We start from the raw sequence: 16996 nt of genomic DNA on the forward strand, positions 1-16996 counted from the left end.
TCCAGGGCAGGACAGAGTAGTGCTGGGGTTAAGAGCTCCAGGGCTGCTGGTTAACGGCCCTGAAAAAGGAAACTTAACTCAGAACAAAGAAGTATAAAGATGATTTGTTAAGGTATGGTTTTGGTCAATTGTGACAATGCAAATAAGGAGGCAAAGCCCATGTGTGTTGTATGCAGGGAAGTACTGGCAAATGAGAGCAGTTTCAGAATTTGGAAGGGAAGTGGAGTGTGAATTGTTCCTTTTGTGGTTGAGACCCCAGAGTCAGTTATTAACTTTGAGTTGACTCCAAATTAAAAGGCTATGCTGCTGCAGCTTACCTGTAATACCACATTAAAAACATGGCAAAAACCTACGAGCTGTCAGTATGCTAGTGTAGCATCTCACAGGAGTACCCAATGCTGAGTAAAACAGCATTTTGTTGCTATTGCTCTTCACGATGACCTACACGTGCGAGGTTGGATTTTCCATTTTCATAAAGGTGAAGACAGCACAAAGAAACTGGGTGAAGTCTGCACCTGATATGTGCATTGCCCTTTGTTCGTTTGGGCCAGATTTAAGTGAGATTGTGAGGACAAAGCAGGCTCCCCTTTAGCATTAAAATGTAAGTGAACATGGCATGTGTCATGATGGTCAGTCGCCGCGTGTCACGAAGGTTGGCCAGCGTGCGTCTCGAAGATTGGCCGGTAGCCAAAAGTGGGTCCCGGGAATCAAAGCTTGAAAAACACTGCACTAAACTTTCCCGCACTGACACTCGATCCACTTGGCTCACCTCATTCCCAAGAACTTTGTCTAGCAGTGCCTCCTTTCTTATTGGACTGGAAACATTCCGGAGCTAAAATAAAAGTAAGGAGGATCAATCTTTTCACACCCGCAAGATCCAACCATTAACCACCCATTCCCTGCCATGGGAATGTTTTGATAAACGCTGTTTAAGTCAACCATATTTTATCATTGTGTTTAGTTTGGCGATACAATGATGTGTTTGCTCTGTAGCCCTCTCAAATATGGATTAAGAAAGTGAAAAGTTCTCTCATCACATAATGAAAGGCAAATTCATGCTTGGGTGATCATATTAGTGGATTTCTCCACTCCCAAGCCCGTGCCCCGACCAGAGAAATAAAAGCAGAAACAAAATAATTTTGCTGTTCAGCATGGCTTTGATGGAATCGGTGGTCCGAATATCATGTGAAACGGTATTTGCAATAGTGAAAGAGGACATTTCAAGGGCTAAATGGAAGGTGCTGCTAAGCCTTTGGGGACAGTGGTTCAACTAACCAGTCTTCAGTACCAGACTCCCTGTGACACTTTCAATAAACACACTCCACTTGTGAGGAAATTGGGCTATAGTGACTCAATCTGCCTTAATATCCCTCTTGTCCAGTGTCTAGCTGATAAATTTCCTTGATAACAAGAGCTACAAGAGGTTTTCTCCCTTACTAATGGAACCAGAAAGCCACATAATCCCTCATGTGTCCCTAAGGTGAGATACAGAAAATGTCAGCCTCATCAGAGATGCATTCTCACTGAAAAAAACCTCAGCTTCTCTATCTATTCTTTTGAATTCACATGTTTACAGATTTTCAAAAGGCGATCTTCAGGTGGAATGCTCTGAAAGATAATGAGGTAATATGCAAGGAGTTATTAGAGATGTGACTCCACTTGTAGGCACTGTTGGTCATTATCTAACAGTAATAAGCATTACAGAATAAGGGTCACCATCTTGATGGTCTCTCCCTTCCAATTATTCCAATTCATTCAAGCGTTTGTCAGTGCTATCTAGGTGCATTAAGGACCGTATTGTTGCTAATGCAATGTAAGGAGGAATTGATTTCTGACTTCATTGTCTGCTAGTTCGACCAATGTTTGTATGTTACTGGAGTTGGAGTTCTGCACTTTCGACTGTTTGGGGTCAAAAAAAAATCATTTGAATCAGCTGCCTGCAGGCTATCTTTGAGCGTGGAAAATAAAGCAGATTGCTCACAAGCAACAAGCTTTGTGTTAACATTTGAAAATATATTACGTTAAGTAATTCATATTTGAAAACATCGTCACAAAACATAATGCTATTGAAACGTTGACTGGCATCATTATTTGCATCCTTGGCTCCTTTTTCCCTTTGAGCTTCATTGAGAATCATGGTGCTGGGTGACTAAATATGAACTCTGTGTTATTGCAGCCAGCCAGTACAGAGGGACCAAATGCTCCCTGTGCCAGCTATAGCAGATGTGGGTGGTTTAAAAGAACAAATGCATGCCAATGTTTCAGTGTTTACCCTTATACTGAAAGTCATTTTTTAGAAGCTAATTAATGATTGGAATTAATGCTGAACTCCGAAAGCTCATATAGAGGTGGAAACCAGAATGTTGGCATGGCTCAGTTGGTAGGAAACTTCCTTTAATAATAAGATTCAAGGTTCAAATCCCAGGGCGTACTGTAGCCATCTCAGATGGCCAGCTGCAAAGGGCCATGGGAATTATGGCCAACCCAGGACTCAGACATACTCAGAGCGTGTGTGTGTATTTGCAACCCAGATAGCTAGACGCGATCGAAAGCCCCGCTCGTTTGCATTCTAATGGCCCATTTTCCCTGAACAAAAGGACTACACAGGTAACCGATACAGATGCAGACTAACCAGCGCCACTCCCTTTGCTAAGAAAGCCCAAACAGCCAAGGTCAATGACCGCTCAGGACACGCCCAGCCATCAAGGCACCTGCCCCTTTATTGGCCAAAATCGAAGGCAGTGATCGAAGCATGCCGAATTATTGCGTCCGAAGCTAAGGACTGCCCCAAAGAGCGCAAAATCCCAGAGGGATAAAAAGAGAGACAGCCATGTGCTCGGTCTCTCTTGGCCCCGGCTACGCCTAAAACCAAGTGTAGCATTACAACCAGAAGGCAAGTTCAAGACCAACGATCGCTACCAGACGGATGAGCCCAGCAGAAACGAAGCCACTTCTTCTACCCAGCCACGCAAGATCCGAACAAAGGCCTTGTTCATCTGCAAAGAGCCGGTTGCCCTGAAGTTAAGTATAGGTTATTGTAGTTGTTAGGTGTAGTTTAACTTGGAGTGTTTTATGTTGCATGTCGAAGTAATCCTTGTGTGTGAATAAACTATCTTTGAACTTGAACTGACTAACTGGTTGTTTGGTCTTTGATCGATAGCCGGTAAAGCCTTGTGGTGGTACCATTTGATACTTGGCGACTCTGATAAGCAATATTATCATTAATAATTGCCATATCTAGTTAGATTGGCAACCTTACTTCGGTGCCGATTGGCAACAGTACAAAATCAACGCTGACAGTCTATCCACTGAGGTGTTGAGGGAATGCTGCACTGTTTGGAAGTTCAGCATTAAACTGAGGCCCCAACTGTCTTTTCGGATGGGTGGAATAGGTCCTGTGGTACTATTTACAAGAAAACATCACAACAGTGACTACTTCACACTTTCAAAGTACTTCACTGGCTGCAGAGCACTTTGAGATGTCTGGCACTTGAGAAAAATGCTGTATAAACACGAGTCTTTTTTTTAATATGCCACCTAGAATAGAAACACCCAATTAAATGTCTCAGTGGGAAACTGACCTCACCAGGATTACCAATCATGATCTTCAATACCCCAATTTTATTTTAACTGTAAGTTGCTATCTTTTAATTTACAATACAAGTAAATTTTGGCTTAAAATTCATATGTGCGTGCTTATTTGTTCAAAGCTGCATGTTTAGAATTACTAGAGGGAATGAGTCAAACATACTAAAAACCACACAGAGAAATTAAAGTCTACATTTAGGTAGCACATTATTACATTTCCCTGTTTCGTATACAACAAATTACTTTGAATTACAATGGTTTATTAAATAGGCAAAGGCAGACAATATTTTGTGCACACAATAAGATTGATGTTTGTGTTGAAAAGAGATTCCTGGCCAGGAGAAGAGTGCTGTGTTCTTCACTTCAAACAGTGCCAGAAGAACTTCAATGTCTATCCAAGCAAGTGGAGGAGAAAAACAATTGGTTTTGGTTGAACATTTTATTCAGAAGATTAACTCACCATGGTCCCAGATGACCATACACTGCTTTGTCCTTTGAAGAGGAGAGCTGGCTGGCGGTGATTTAACCTGAGGGTCACTACACCTCACGCGAGGGGCAAGGTTGGGAAGGCGGGGCCTTCATCAATAACCTCAGCCTGTACAGGAATTGAACCCACACTGTGGGTTCCCATCACAAGCAAGCTGTCCAGCTAACTGAGCTAAACCAGCTGCAAGTCTAAGCAGCGGGTCAGTTAGCTTCGGAAGGATGGAAACACAACATTCAGAGTCAGCACTGCCACTGCAAATTGGGATTGTGAGGGTGCCTCCGTCCCGAGGCACCCTCTGAAGGGGGGGCCTACTTTACTGAAACAAACAATGGCCACAGTTACCAGGAAACCCTGATCAAAGTTGCTCCAGTAGTGGGTAGGGAGAGGGGGAGGATTAGTCATGGAGTCATAATGGTCTACAGCACTGAAAAGACTCTTTGGCCCATGACATCTGCGCCAGTCAAAAACAGCCACCTAAGTATTCAAATCCCATTTTCCAGCACTTGGCCCATTGCCTTGTATGTCTTGGCACCACAAATGCACATCCAAACACTCATTAAATGTCATAAGGGTCTCTGCCCCCACAACCCTTTCAGGCAGTGAGTTCCAGACTCCCAACACCCTCTGGTGAAAAAGTATTTCCTCAAATCCCCTCGAAACCGCCTGTCCCGTACCTTAAATCTATGCCCCCTGTTCATTGATCCCTCCTCCAAGGGGAAAAGATTCCTCCTGTCTACTCTATCTATGCCCCTCATAATTTTATACATCTCAATCATGTCTCCCCTCAGTCTCCTCTACTCTCAGTCTGTTCCGTCCCCACAGACCCTTCCAGATCTGCTGAGATTTACCAATATTTTCTGTTTCTATTTAGGAAGATTCTGATGAGCAGCACTTCTCTTAAAAATGTGAAGAGGTTTTAGAAGAGTTGATTAACGAGCTGGCTGAGGATAAGAAGCAGTGGAAACGTACACAGAGACCAGACATCCACAAATTAATCTTAACGTAGTGACAATTTTTGCAGAAAAGTATATTTTCAGGTTTTATTTAATTAAGCTGTTCTTGGGTTTTTCGGCGTTTAGATAAATCAGAGATCAAACCAACCCAGCTTGTTCCTGTGTAGCATTGACCTTGAAATGGAAGACAGCGCCTTCCCCCATTCACCCCCGCATCTGAAATTTCACTCGAATAATTACAGAACTGTGACAAGTTGCTTCTGATATAATTCCATCCAGGCATGCAGCTTGTTAAAATGCTGTGTGCGCTGGGTGAATGCTCAGCCGACTCATTAAAATTATAAATTGACCAGCGGTATGAGACAGCAAATAACATCAGTATGCATTGATATTACAACAATGAAATGGTTATCAGATGCGTATAATGGAAAGCTGCACAACTAACACATATCCACCTTCACCAGTTGTAGAAATCAACTCCACATGCACTGCCTTAGACATTGCATGCACCCTCATACCTTTACCTTTGGGAGAGATGCGTATGTTGTGCTGATTTTACGGCTGCGTCGGGGTTGACCACCATGCCTGGGGGGCTGGGCAGAGGATTCACGTTCGGCCCTCATTTTGGATGAAAGTGCCAGAGGGATCGTTTTTCTCGGGTGTAAAGTTTTTTGATGCTGTTGTTATGGGCGAGGTGTTCTCAGAACCCCAAAGTGTATCATGGAGTTCAACCAACCTCTCCCTTTAATGGATTGTTGCTTTTGAAGCACACGGCTTGTTCCCCAGGTGTGATATTACAATTATGGACACGTGGTTTTTAAAACAAAGCAATGTTTATTCCATGAACTCAAATTAACCTATTAAATAAACATTGGATCTCTTAACACCCCTTACTTCAAAGATAACCCCGAAAATTATACAACACTAAATAATCCCTCAAAATGTTCCTTCAAACATCCAAAAGGCTTCAAACCTCCAAAACAGTAACACACCAAGTCACAGAATATATATGTTTTCTGTTTGATGGCAGAGATATATCAGCTTGGTTGACTTCAGCTCCAGCACCTTGCTTTTCTTCCTGCAGCTCTCTGGAAACACCCAGACACCCACAAGCTGCTTTACAAACTCAAACCAAAAGCAGAAGTGAGCTCAGCTCCCCCCTGTGACATCATTTCAGTAATATGATCAACTCCATTCCTTAAAAGTACATTGCTTAAACATCCATTTCTTAAAGGTACTCTCACATGACACCTCCCCCCCAAGAAAAAATAAATAAACCATCAACTTCAAGATGTTTTCATTTTTCACCTTTGCACCATCCACTAAGAAATGCACACAGTAAAAATACTTTTACGTTTCACAAAATAAAACCCACACGCAAACAGGCATAATAATATAGTCCATTTTTCTTTGCTCTTCTTCCTCCAACATAAATCCTTCTCGATTGACAGTCTCTTTGAACAAAGTCTCTGCACGATCCATCCATTCCTCTACTCCTCGTCATTTCTCTTTAGAATCAGATACTTTAGCTCAATCTGACCACTGAGCCCCATGCAATTCTCCAATACAGGAGCATTGGTGATCACAGCTTTCAGGCAGTCAAATGCTTTCAGGCAGTCAAATGCCTGTTGAAAGTCCCCTGTCCATTGAAATCTTTTACGTTTCTTCAGCAATTCCATCAGTGGAGCAATCATGTTACAAATCTTTTGCACAAAGATTCGATCAAATTCATTCATGCTACGAGATCGCATTATTTCCCTTTGTCTTGAGGGTATCGGAAACTCCTCAAGGAAAGTGATTCGGGCTTCTCCAAATTCACTTTTAGCTAGGTTCATCACCAAACCCACCTCCTGAAGTTGATCAAAGAACTCCATACGATGTTTATTAAAGGGTGAAGTTGATATGGATGTTATTTGATAGGAACAGCATTTCCCACACCTACATCATGTATAGCCATTTTAGTACTTCCCAATTTATCTCTACAAACTTGCCCATGTGATATCAATAACTCTTTCATGTCAGTTCATTATTTCCTCTGGAAGGTAACTTAACAATTCATCCCAATTTTTAAGAACATCCTCATTTTCCAATTTAATTTGAGGTATGTCAAATTCACAGTCATTTGGATTTGGTTCATCACTTTGAGTTAGAATCATTAATACCTCCTTTTTCTCTCCTTCCCTTTCAAAGTACCTTTTAAGCATATTCACATGACACACTCGGTGAGTTTTCCTTCTATCTGGTGTTTTTACCACATAATTCACCTCACTTAATTTCCTTTCAATCTGATACGGTCCACAAAACCTAGCTTTTAAAGGTTCACCTACCACTGGTGACAACACTAAAACTTTATCCCCACTGGCAAAATTACGAACTTTGGATTTCATGTCCGCTACCCGTTTCATCACATTTTCTGCAACTTTCAAATGTTGTCTCGCCAATTCACCTGCTCTATTTAATCGTTCCTTAAAATTTGACACGTAATCGAATAATGTAATTTACGATATCTCACCCACCAATTTTTCCTTAATCAATTTAAGTGGTCCTCTTACCTCATGCCCCAAAATTAGTTCAAAAGGACTAAATTTGGTCGACTCATTAGGTGCATCCCTAATTGCAAACAATACGAATGAGATTCCTTTATCCCAATCCTCTGGATAATCTTGACAATACGCCCTCAACATTGTCATTAATGTCTGATGCTCCCTGTGATTCTGGATGGTACGCAGTTGATTTAAATTGTTTTATTCCTAAGCTATCCATAACTTCTTTGAATAACTTTGAAGTAAAATTCGATCCTTGATCCAACTGAATTTCTGTGGGTAGTCCATATCTAGTAAAGAATTTAATCAACTCCTCCACAATCCTTTTAGCTGTAATATTACGTACTGGAATGGCCTCTGGAAACCTAGTAGACACATCCATTATAGTCAAAAGATATTGATTCCCACTTTTGGTTTTAGGAAGCGGTCCTACACAATCAATTAGGACCCTCGTAAAAGGTTCCTCAAATGCTGGAATGGGTATTAAGGTCGCTGGTTTAATCACTGCTTGAGGTTTCCCTATCACTTGACATGTGTGACATGATTGACAAAATTTAACTACATCGTTATGTAGTCCAGGCCAATAAATATGTTGCTGGATTTTAGCTTGAGTTTTCCTTATTCCCAAATGACTTCCCATTAGTACCTCATGTGCAACTCGCAACACCTCCTTTCTATACCCTACCGGCAATACTACTTGATGAACTTCTGCCCACTTTTCATCCGCCTGCATATGTACAGATCTCCATTTTCTCATTAAGACTTCACTTTTACAGTAATAACACTCTGGTATACTCTCAGAATCCTCTTCCGTATATGCTTTCTGGTATATCCATTTTATTTCTACATCTTTCTGTTGTAACTCCGCCAATTTTCCTGAACTGAAAATATCTGCCTCATCCTCTACCTGTTCTTGTTCTTTTTCAACCATCTGATCAAAAATCGTTTCTGACAATTGCACTTCAACTTCATCCTCACTCTTTGATTCCTCCTCTTGTCTTAACCTGTGACTTTGCGACCTTGTTACTACACAATCCGGAAAAATCCCAGGGTATTCGTCCTTCAACCCTTCAGTTGTCTGATTTTCCACTGGCTTATCAACCACAGTAGGCATCACTCCCACCTGCGATCCAGCTATATCATTACCCAAGATAAACTGTATTCCTGGACAAGATAGTTTCTCTATTAAAATTGTGACTTATTTACCTGCTCCTCCTGATACACATGAGTAAACTTTACCCACACAAGTAAATTCTTTAAAGAGATCTGGCACCTTCTTATCAATCACCTCTTGATCAGCTGTACAATCTTTTGCCCCTCCTTCACTTCACTTGGGCTTTCCTTTACCACTTTAACAAACCCCACTGCCTTATCCTGTTTTACCACATCAGCCTTCCCAGTGCTTTCGTTCAATACTGTGACTTTACATGGCCTAGTTTATTACAGTGAAAACATTTGAAACTTTTCATTTCTTTTCCACCCTCCTGGATTTCTTTTTTAATCTGAGGTACACTCTCTTTATTGTCTCCCATCAGATCACCTTTACCTTTACCACTTGAGTATTTCTCATATCCCCAGTTTCTATCCCTCACCGGCTGAAACTGATGTTGGAAACCAATCTTTGATTTATGAACTAATTCATAATCATCTGCCATTTCTGCTGCTAATCTCGCAGTTTTAACCCTCTGTTCTTCCACACGAGTTCTCACTACATCAGGAATTGAATTTTTAAACTCCTCCACAAATATAATTTCTCTGAGCGCTTCATATGTTTGGTCTATTTTCAAAACCCTTATCCACCTATCAAAATTACTCTGTTTGAGCCTTTCAAACTCCATGTATGTTTGACCAAATTCTTTCCTTAAGTTTCTAAACCTTTGTCTAAGCTTCAGGCACTAGCTCATATTCACTTAAGATGGATTTCTTCACCTCCTCATATGTTCCAGATACCTCCTCCGGTAGTGATGCAAACACTTCACTAGCCCTACCTACCAGCTTTGTTTGAATCAGTAATACCCACATGTCCTGTGGCCATTGCATTTGTTTAGCTACCTTCTCAAATGAAATGAACAAGGCTTTTACCTCCTTCTCGTCAAACCTTGGCAATGCTTGGACATATATAAATAGATCCCCACCACGTCTTCGACTATGACGCTCCGTCTCATTATCCTCATCCAGCTCCTCCAACTGTACATGTCCCTTTGCGTCTGCCAATTTTAACTGATTTTCATGTTTCAGAGCCATTTTTCGAAATTCAAACTCTCTCTCTTTTTCCATTTCCTCTCTATCTCTGGGCGTCATTCTCCGACCCCCCGCCGGGTTGGAGAATCGCCAGGGGCTGCCGTGAATCCCGCCCCCGCCGGTTGCCGAAGTCTCCGGTACCGGATATTCGGCGGGGGCGGGAATCGGGCCGCGCCGGTTGGTGGGCCCCCCCGCTCGATTCTCCTGCCCGGATGGGCCGAAGTCCCGCTGATAAATTGCCTGTCCCGCCGGCGTGGATTAAACCACCCTTTGAACGGCAGGACAAGGCTGCGTGGGCGGGCTCCGGGGTCCTGGGGGGGCACGGGGCGATCTGGCCCCGGAGGGTGCCCCCACGGTGGCCTGGCCCGCGATCGGGGCCCACCGATCCGCGGGCGGGCCTGTGCCGTGGGGGCACTCTTTCCCTTCCGCCTCCGCCACGGTCTCCACCATGGCAGAGGCGGAAGAGACTCCCTCCACTGCGCATGCGCGGGAAACTGTCAGCGGCCGCTGAAGCTCCTGCGCATGCGCCGCCCGGAGATGTCATTTCCGCGCCAGCTGGCGGGGCAACAAAGGAAATCCCTCCGCCGTCGGCCTAGCCCCTCAATGTTGGGGCTCGGCCCCCAAAGATGCGGAGCATTCCGCACCTTTGGGGCGGCGCGATGCCCGTCTGATTGGCGCCGTTTTGGGCGCCAGTCGGCGGACACCGCACCGTTTGGGGAGAATTTCGCTCTCTATCTTTGTTTCTGCATTCTCTCTCCTTTTCTTTTTCCTCTCTATCTCTATCTCTTTCTTTTTCTATCATTGCATATTCAAGCCGCTTTAATTCTTTTTCATGTTCAAGTTGCTTTAATTCTCTTTCATGTTCAAATTGCTTAATCTGCAACTGGAGCTTTGCCATATCTAATGAGTCAGAATGTATCTCAGGCAAACGTAAATGCGCAGATACCGCGTTACGTACCTCATCTTTTCGTATTTTGCTAGACAGTGTTAACTGCAATGCTTTCGCCAAACTTAACAGTCTGTTTTTACTCACTGTCCGTAATCACTGTTACCGCATCCATCCCCAAAAACTTCTGAGCCTCCGAAAGAGCCATTGTTCACAACACTCTCCCCACTTAAACTAAAATACCACACCGGAAAAGCAACAATCCTTCACTGTCTTTAAGTTCACAAAAGCCAATCCAATAGATAGACTTTTATGCCCCTCGAGCCCCCAATTGTTATGGGCGAGGTATTTTCAGAACCCCAAAATGTATCATGGAGTTCAACCAACCTCTCCCTTTAATGGATTGTTGCTTTTGAAGCACACAGCTTGTTCCCCAGGTGTGATATTACAATTATGGGCACGTGGTTTTTAAAACAAAGCAATGTTTATTCCATGAACTCAAATTAATCGATTAAATAAACATTGGATCTCTTAACACCCCTTATCTCAAAGATAACCCCGGAAATAATACAACACTGAATAATCCCTCAAAATGTTCCTTCAAACATCCAAAAGACTTCAAACCTTCAAAACAGTAACACACCAGGTCACAGAATATACATATTTTCTGTTTGATAGCAGAGATATATCAGCTTGGTTGACTTCAGCTCCAGCACCTTGCTTTTCTTCCTGCAGCTCTCTGGAAACACCCAGACACCCACAAGCTGCTTTTTCAAACTCAAACCAAAAGCAGAAGTGAGCTCAGCTCCCCCCCGTGACATCACGGCAGCACTGTAGCATTGTGGAGGGAAGCACGGTAGCATTGGGGATAGCACAATTGCTTCACAGCTCCAGGGTCCCAGGTTCGATTCCGGCTTGGGTCACTGTCTGTGCAGAGTCTGCACATCCTCCCCATGTCTGCGTGGGTTTCCTCCGGGTGCTCCGGTTTCCTCCCACAGTACAAAGATGTGCAGGTTAGGTGGATTGGCCATGATAAATTGCCCTTAGTGTCCAAAATTGCCCTTAGTGTTGGGTGGGGTTACTGGGTTATGGGGATAAGGTGGAGGTGTTGATCTTGGGTAGGGTTCTTTCCACGAGCCGGTGTAGATTCGATTGGCCGAATGGCCTCATTCTGCACTGTAAATTCTATGATAATCACTTCAGTAATATGATCAACTCCATTCCTTAAAGGTACATTGCTTAAACATCCATTTCTTAAAGGTACTCTCACATGACACTGTACACATGTCTCCTCAACTGCCCCTAGATGGTGCTCCCTCCCTCCTTCCACCCCTTGCCCTGCTACCCCACCCACCCCTTTCCCCCTACTCCATCCTTCCCCCTTTCCCCCCTCAACCCAGCCTTCCCCCTTTCTCCCGCCACCCCATCCTTCCCCCTTTCCCCTGCTCACCTCACCTTCCCCCTTCCCTCCCGTCACCACACCCTTCCCCCTCAAACTCTCTGCCCCTCTTTCCTGTCAGTGACCTCTGTGATCCTCGACCTGCTTAGCCTTCTGTGCTCTACCGTGTGGTGTGTGTCCCCAGGATGCACCTCAGAGGTGGAGGCAACATGTTGCTTAGAACAAAGAACAAAGGCCCGTGGCCTTCAATGCCCCTGGCGGGCGTCCTCTGGGGGCCGGAGGGCCCCAGCCCACTTGCCGATGGCACAAGCCTTGCTGTACCACCCAGTTCTTGGTGCTGACTCCAACGCTGTTGTCAGGTGGTGGAAATCGGGGGAGCTGGTGGCTATCATCGCCACTCCATAGTGTGGCTCCGGGTTGGCACTCAACACCCCTTCCTCCCAGTCAGTGCCCCTAGGGCCCTGGGGGTCACCTTGGGCAGGGTGGCAGCTGGATTGAACCCCAGCTGCCCCTGCTTCATCTGATTCTGCCAGCTCTGGCGGTTCCCAAATGTATGCAGCATGGTTTTGACACCCTTGGCAATGCCCCTCAATGACTGTGACATGCTCTGGAGCACCCCGGCTCTGCCCAGCTGTGACTGGGACTTGTTCTGGAATGCCCCTGGCAATGCCCTCTTGAAACTGGGCCATGCTCCGCAGTGCCTCATACATGTCCACCTGGGACTGGGACACGTCCCCCAGCAAGCTGCCGAGACATACAACCATGAGCGATACCTCGACACCTCCACTTATGCTGCTGATATTGTGCACCAGGCTCACCACCCCAGCAGTGTTGGCCTCAGTGCCACGCATTGCCGCGCTATCTCCTGCGCGCGTAGCCTCTGGGATTCCTCCAATTGGTGAGAGTGTCACTGATATCCCCCTCTGAACATCACAGCCACTCCCTACCGACTGCGTCAGCTCTGGGTAAACCTCGTCCAGAGGCTCAGCATCTGACTGGGGCCTAGCCGGTTCCAGGGCTGCAGCAGACCTCCGGCTGCTGTCTCGCCTGGGTTTCCTGCCTCCACCTTATGTGCATCAGCAACTTTGTGGTGCTCACCAGAATGTCCCCCAGAAGCCTGGCCACTACTGTCACCCACAGAGGTGTGTATCTCTGAGCTGGTGGGTGGTGGGGATGACAGATGTGCAGCGAAAACGGTGGTCTCCTTGGTGCTCCCCTTCAAGGTGTTCTCATCGAAGGTGGGGCGGGGGGGGGGGGGGGGGGGACCATCCCAGATGGGCCAGCACCATCGGAGAGAAATCCTGTGGGACAAAGGACATGTGGTCAGTGGGAAGGATGGGTCAGTCTGTATGACATTAACAACTCACGTGTGACAGGTCATCTAGGTGGGGATCACCTCTGCACCATGCGACAACCTCTACGCCGGTGACCGATCTGTCCTCGGCCACCCCATGATCTCCCGGGCCTATTCGTCAAAGGGGCTGAGGATTCTGATGTCCGGCACCCTAACACCCGCCTGGGCCCTCTCCCATCTGTTGTAGGCCAACATCTCCTGTGGGATACAGAGGGAGTATCGTGAGCCAAACGCTTCATTAATTGCGGTTGGTGGGTGGGGGGGCAGGGATGAGGAGGTTGGGCATGGTGTTGGTGGTCATGGGGTGGAGGATAGGGGGGTTGGGAGGATGAGGGCCAATGCGTGCGGCTCTGCTAGACATGGGTGGCTGGGGCACGGTATGATGCTGAGCGGGGGCGGTGGCAGGCGCATGGTCATCGGGGGGGGGGGGGGGCGGGGGGGGCGTGGTAGGCAGCACCGGTGTCTGGGGCCTGGTGCCAACTCATCCATGCAGCTCAGTTAAAGATGTTCACCTTCCTACATCACTGGGTTCCGGTCCTCCTGGTGACATTCCCCAGTCTGATGGCCACTGCCACCTTCTTCCAGGCGACACTGGTTGCTCTGTAGCTGACCCTCCAAGCACTTTGGGGTAACTTGTCTGCACTGGACCTCATCCAAATCTGGCCAGGTCAGCATTATCGAATCGTTTGACTGGTCCCTTGGTGGCCTGGCTGCGAGCTGTGTGGGGTTTGCTCTGCAGAATCGGTTTAAATGCTACTCCTCCTTGTTGGCGGGGAGCTGGCAGGCGGGGCTCCGGCAAATCAACTGGCGAGACAATCATTTGCAGCATGAAGCCCGTGGGGCCTTGTTAAGATGCCCAATTAACATTTGATACTGGTGACAGCCTTGCCGGGTCGTGCATCGGGGAAACTTTTTAAAAAATAAATTTAGAGTACCTAATTCATTTTTTCCAATTAAGGGGCAATTTAGTGTGGCCAATCCACCTATCCTGCACATCTTTGGGCTGTGGAGGTGAAACCCACGCAAACACGGGGAGAATGTGCAAACTCCACACGGACAGTGACCCAGAGCCGGGATCGAACCTGGGACCTCGGCGCCGTGAGGCAGCAGTGCTAACCACTGCACTACCGTGCTGCCCTGAGCATCGGGAAAACTAACACCATCCTCTCAAGCTGCTCGGCGCATCACATCCCCAACACTCACCCATCAGTAATCAATACTCATGCCAAATATTCACTTCACCTTTCCCAATGCTGCAAGCCTCACTGCTCCTTTCAAGTAACTCCTACTATTCAGCTAAGGTAGGTATGTGATCTGAACACATTGGAACACACTCGCTGACATTCTTCCCTCTCTCTTGCAAGACAAGGGGCGGGATTGTCCATCCAGTGGTTGCCCACTATCACAGGCAGCAGCAGAGAACCAGTGTGCAGAGAACATTGATGGTCCTGCATACTGAAATCTTCTTATAAGTCCACCTGCCATATTAGGCTTCAGATTTTTCTTTCCTCTACTGTTGTCATTAACTCCTTGATCATCATCAGTTTTTATAATCTGTTTCTGTTGCACTAGCAACCGCTCCACCCCCCACCCTGTGCTACATTATATATTTTTTGTCTCTAAACTCCACTATTCTGATATATTTGGGGGGAGGTGATTAAGAACTTTTCTTTCACCTTCCCACATGTTTGCTACCTATACTCACCCCACCCATTGTAGCCCGTGACATTGTAGGCTGGACTTAAACAACCTGCTCACCTCCCATCGTCTGAGAAGTCTCCGAATTTGTGACAAACAGCTGAGAATGCATTGCTTTTCCCCTGGTATTCCTCACACCACCAATTTAACCAACTTGACACAAATGAACTGATGCATGCCTTATGAGGGGGGCGTGTCTTTCAAATCAATTTGGCATTCATCAATTCATATCCCTAACTATAATTTAGCCTTTAGCCTTCACTAAAGGAGTCACTAATCAGATGAGCCTTTTTTCTCTTCTTCATGATGTGTGTGGGTGGAGATTGATATATTTTTACATTGAATATATCACTTTGCTGAAAAACGTACCATGGGTAATCAGCTAGTTTTAATATTTCATTCGTTTTCAACTGAGAACGGGAAAGATCAAGGGTAGTCGGTTTCCTGTGTGTTGGTCACTTGAGTTGATAGAGGTTGAATCTTTTCAGTGTTTGATTCAGGGGATATCTTATTGTTCCGATAATGACTTTATTCAATTTGTCCTGTAATTTTTGAACCAATTGTTTTCTCAATCTTTCGTGTAGAAACTTTCCTCATCCAAGATGTTTGAACCATTGATTATTCTCATGGGTTCTTTGGTACTGTATCATCACCTCTTCTCTGCTCACTTCCCCATTCACCTTTTAAATGTATAACTTATTACGACCCCTTTGGGGGCCAAGGACTGTGCTACATATGATTCCTCCCCTTACACAGCTGAGTATGAACCTCCCCGGTAATTGGGGTGGGGTTTCCCCTGTCATGATATTCAAACACACACATCATGATAGACAGACCAACAGACCAATTAGCACACATAACACGACAGCCAATCACAGACAAGGACAGAGACAGTATAAGACAAGAATCACGACACCTGGTAGTCAGTCCATCTGGAGACAGGACAAGGACAGGACCTGATTAAGAAGACACTCACACAGTCACCACGTGCTGAGTACCAAGACAGATCTGTATATAACAAGTTGGAATAAAACTGCGTTGTACCAATCGCAACCGTGTTGGTTCATCTGTACCTCAGAGCACCCAACACCACATCCCCTTAACCAGGGGGAACCACTCATTATAAAAACCCTGACCTGGGTGCAGGTCAGGGAGGGAGGCCCTTTGGGGAGAGGAGGTGTAGTTTCACTATTTGTGTATGCCGTAATAAACATTTTGTTCATTCCTATCCTACCTTACATTCCTTTTGCCTCTCCTGTCAGATTCTACACTGGATCAGATCCTTGCCGCCAGTGTAGAATCCAACGGGAGAGACAACAGGAACGCACAGTAGGGTAGGAATGAACAAAAGGTTTATTAAGGTGTACACAAATAACAAAACTACAACTCCGCTCCCCGAAGGGCCACCCATCTGACCTGCAGCAGGTTCAGGGTTTTTATACGAGTGGTTCCCCCCGGTTAAGGGGAAACCCCGCCGCCAATTACAGGGGGGATTCATACTCAGCTGTGTAAGGGGGGAATCGTATTGAGCACAGTCCTTGGCCCTCCAAAGGGGTCGTAACATAACTGAAATTAAGTTTCACTCATATCAGGCCTTTGGCAGTGTTGTAATGTTTTGAGTCTTGATTATAGAACCAAAGAGCAGAGAAGAAGGCCATTCAGCCCATTATTGAAAGACCTACCAATTAGGCCCAATTCCCCCTCTTTCCACAAAGTCCTGCATATCTTTCCTCTTCATGTGAAGATCCAATTGCCTTTTGAATGTTACTGTTGGATCTGTTTCCGCCATTCTTTCAGGCAGTGCATTCCAAATCAGATCAACTCTGCGAGTAAATGGAATCCTCCTA

The sequence above is a fragment of the Scyliorhinus torazame genome, chromosome 15 (assembly GCF_047496885.1).
Source record: "Scyliorhinus torazame isolate Kashiwa2021f chromosome 15, sScyTor2.1, whole genome shotgun sequence".
Classification (NCBI taxonomy): Eukaryota; Metazoa; Chordata; class Chondrichthyes; order Carcharhiniformes; family Scyliorhinidae; genus Scyliorhinus; species Scyliorhinus torazame.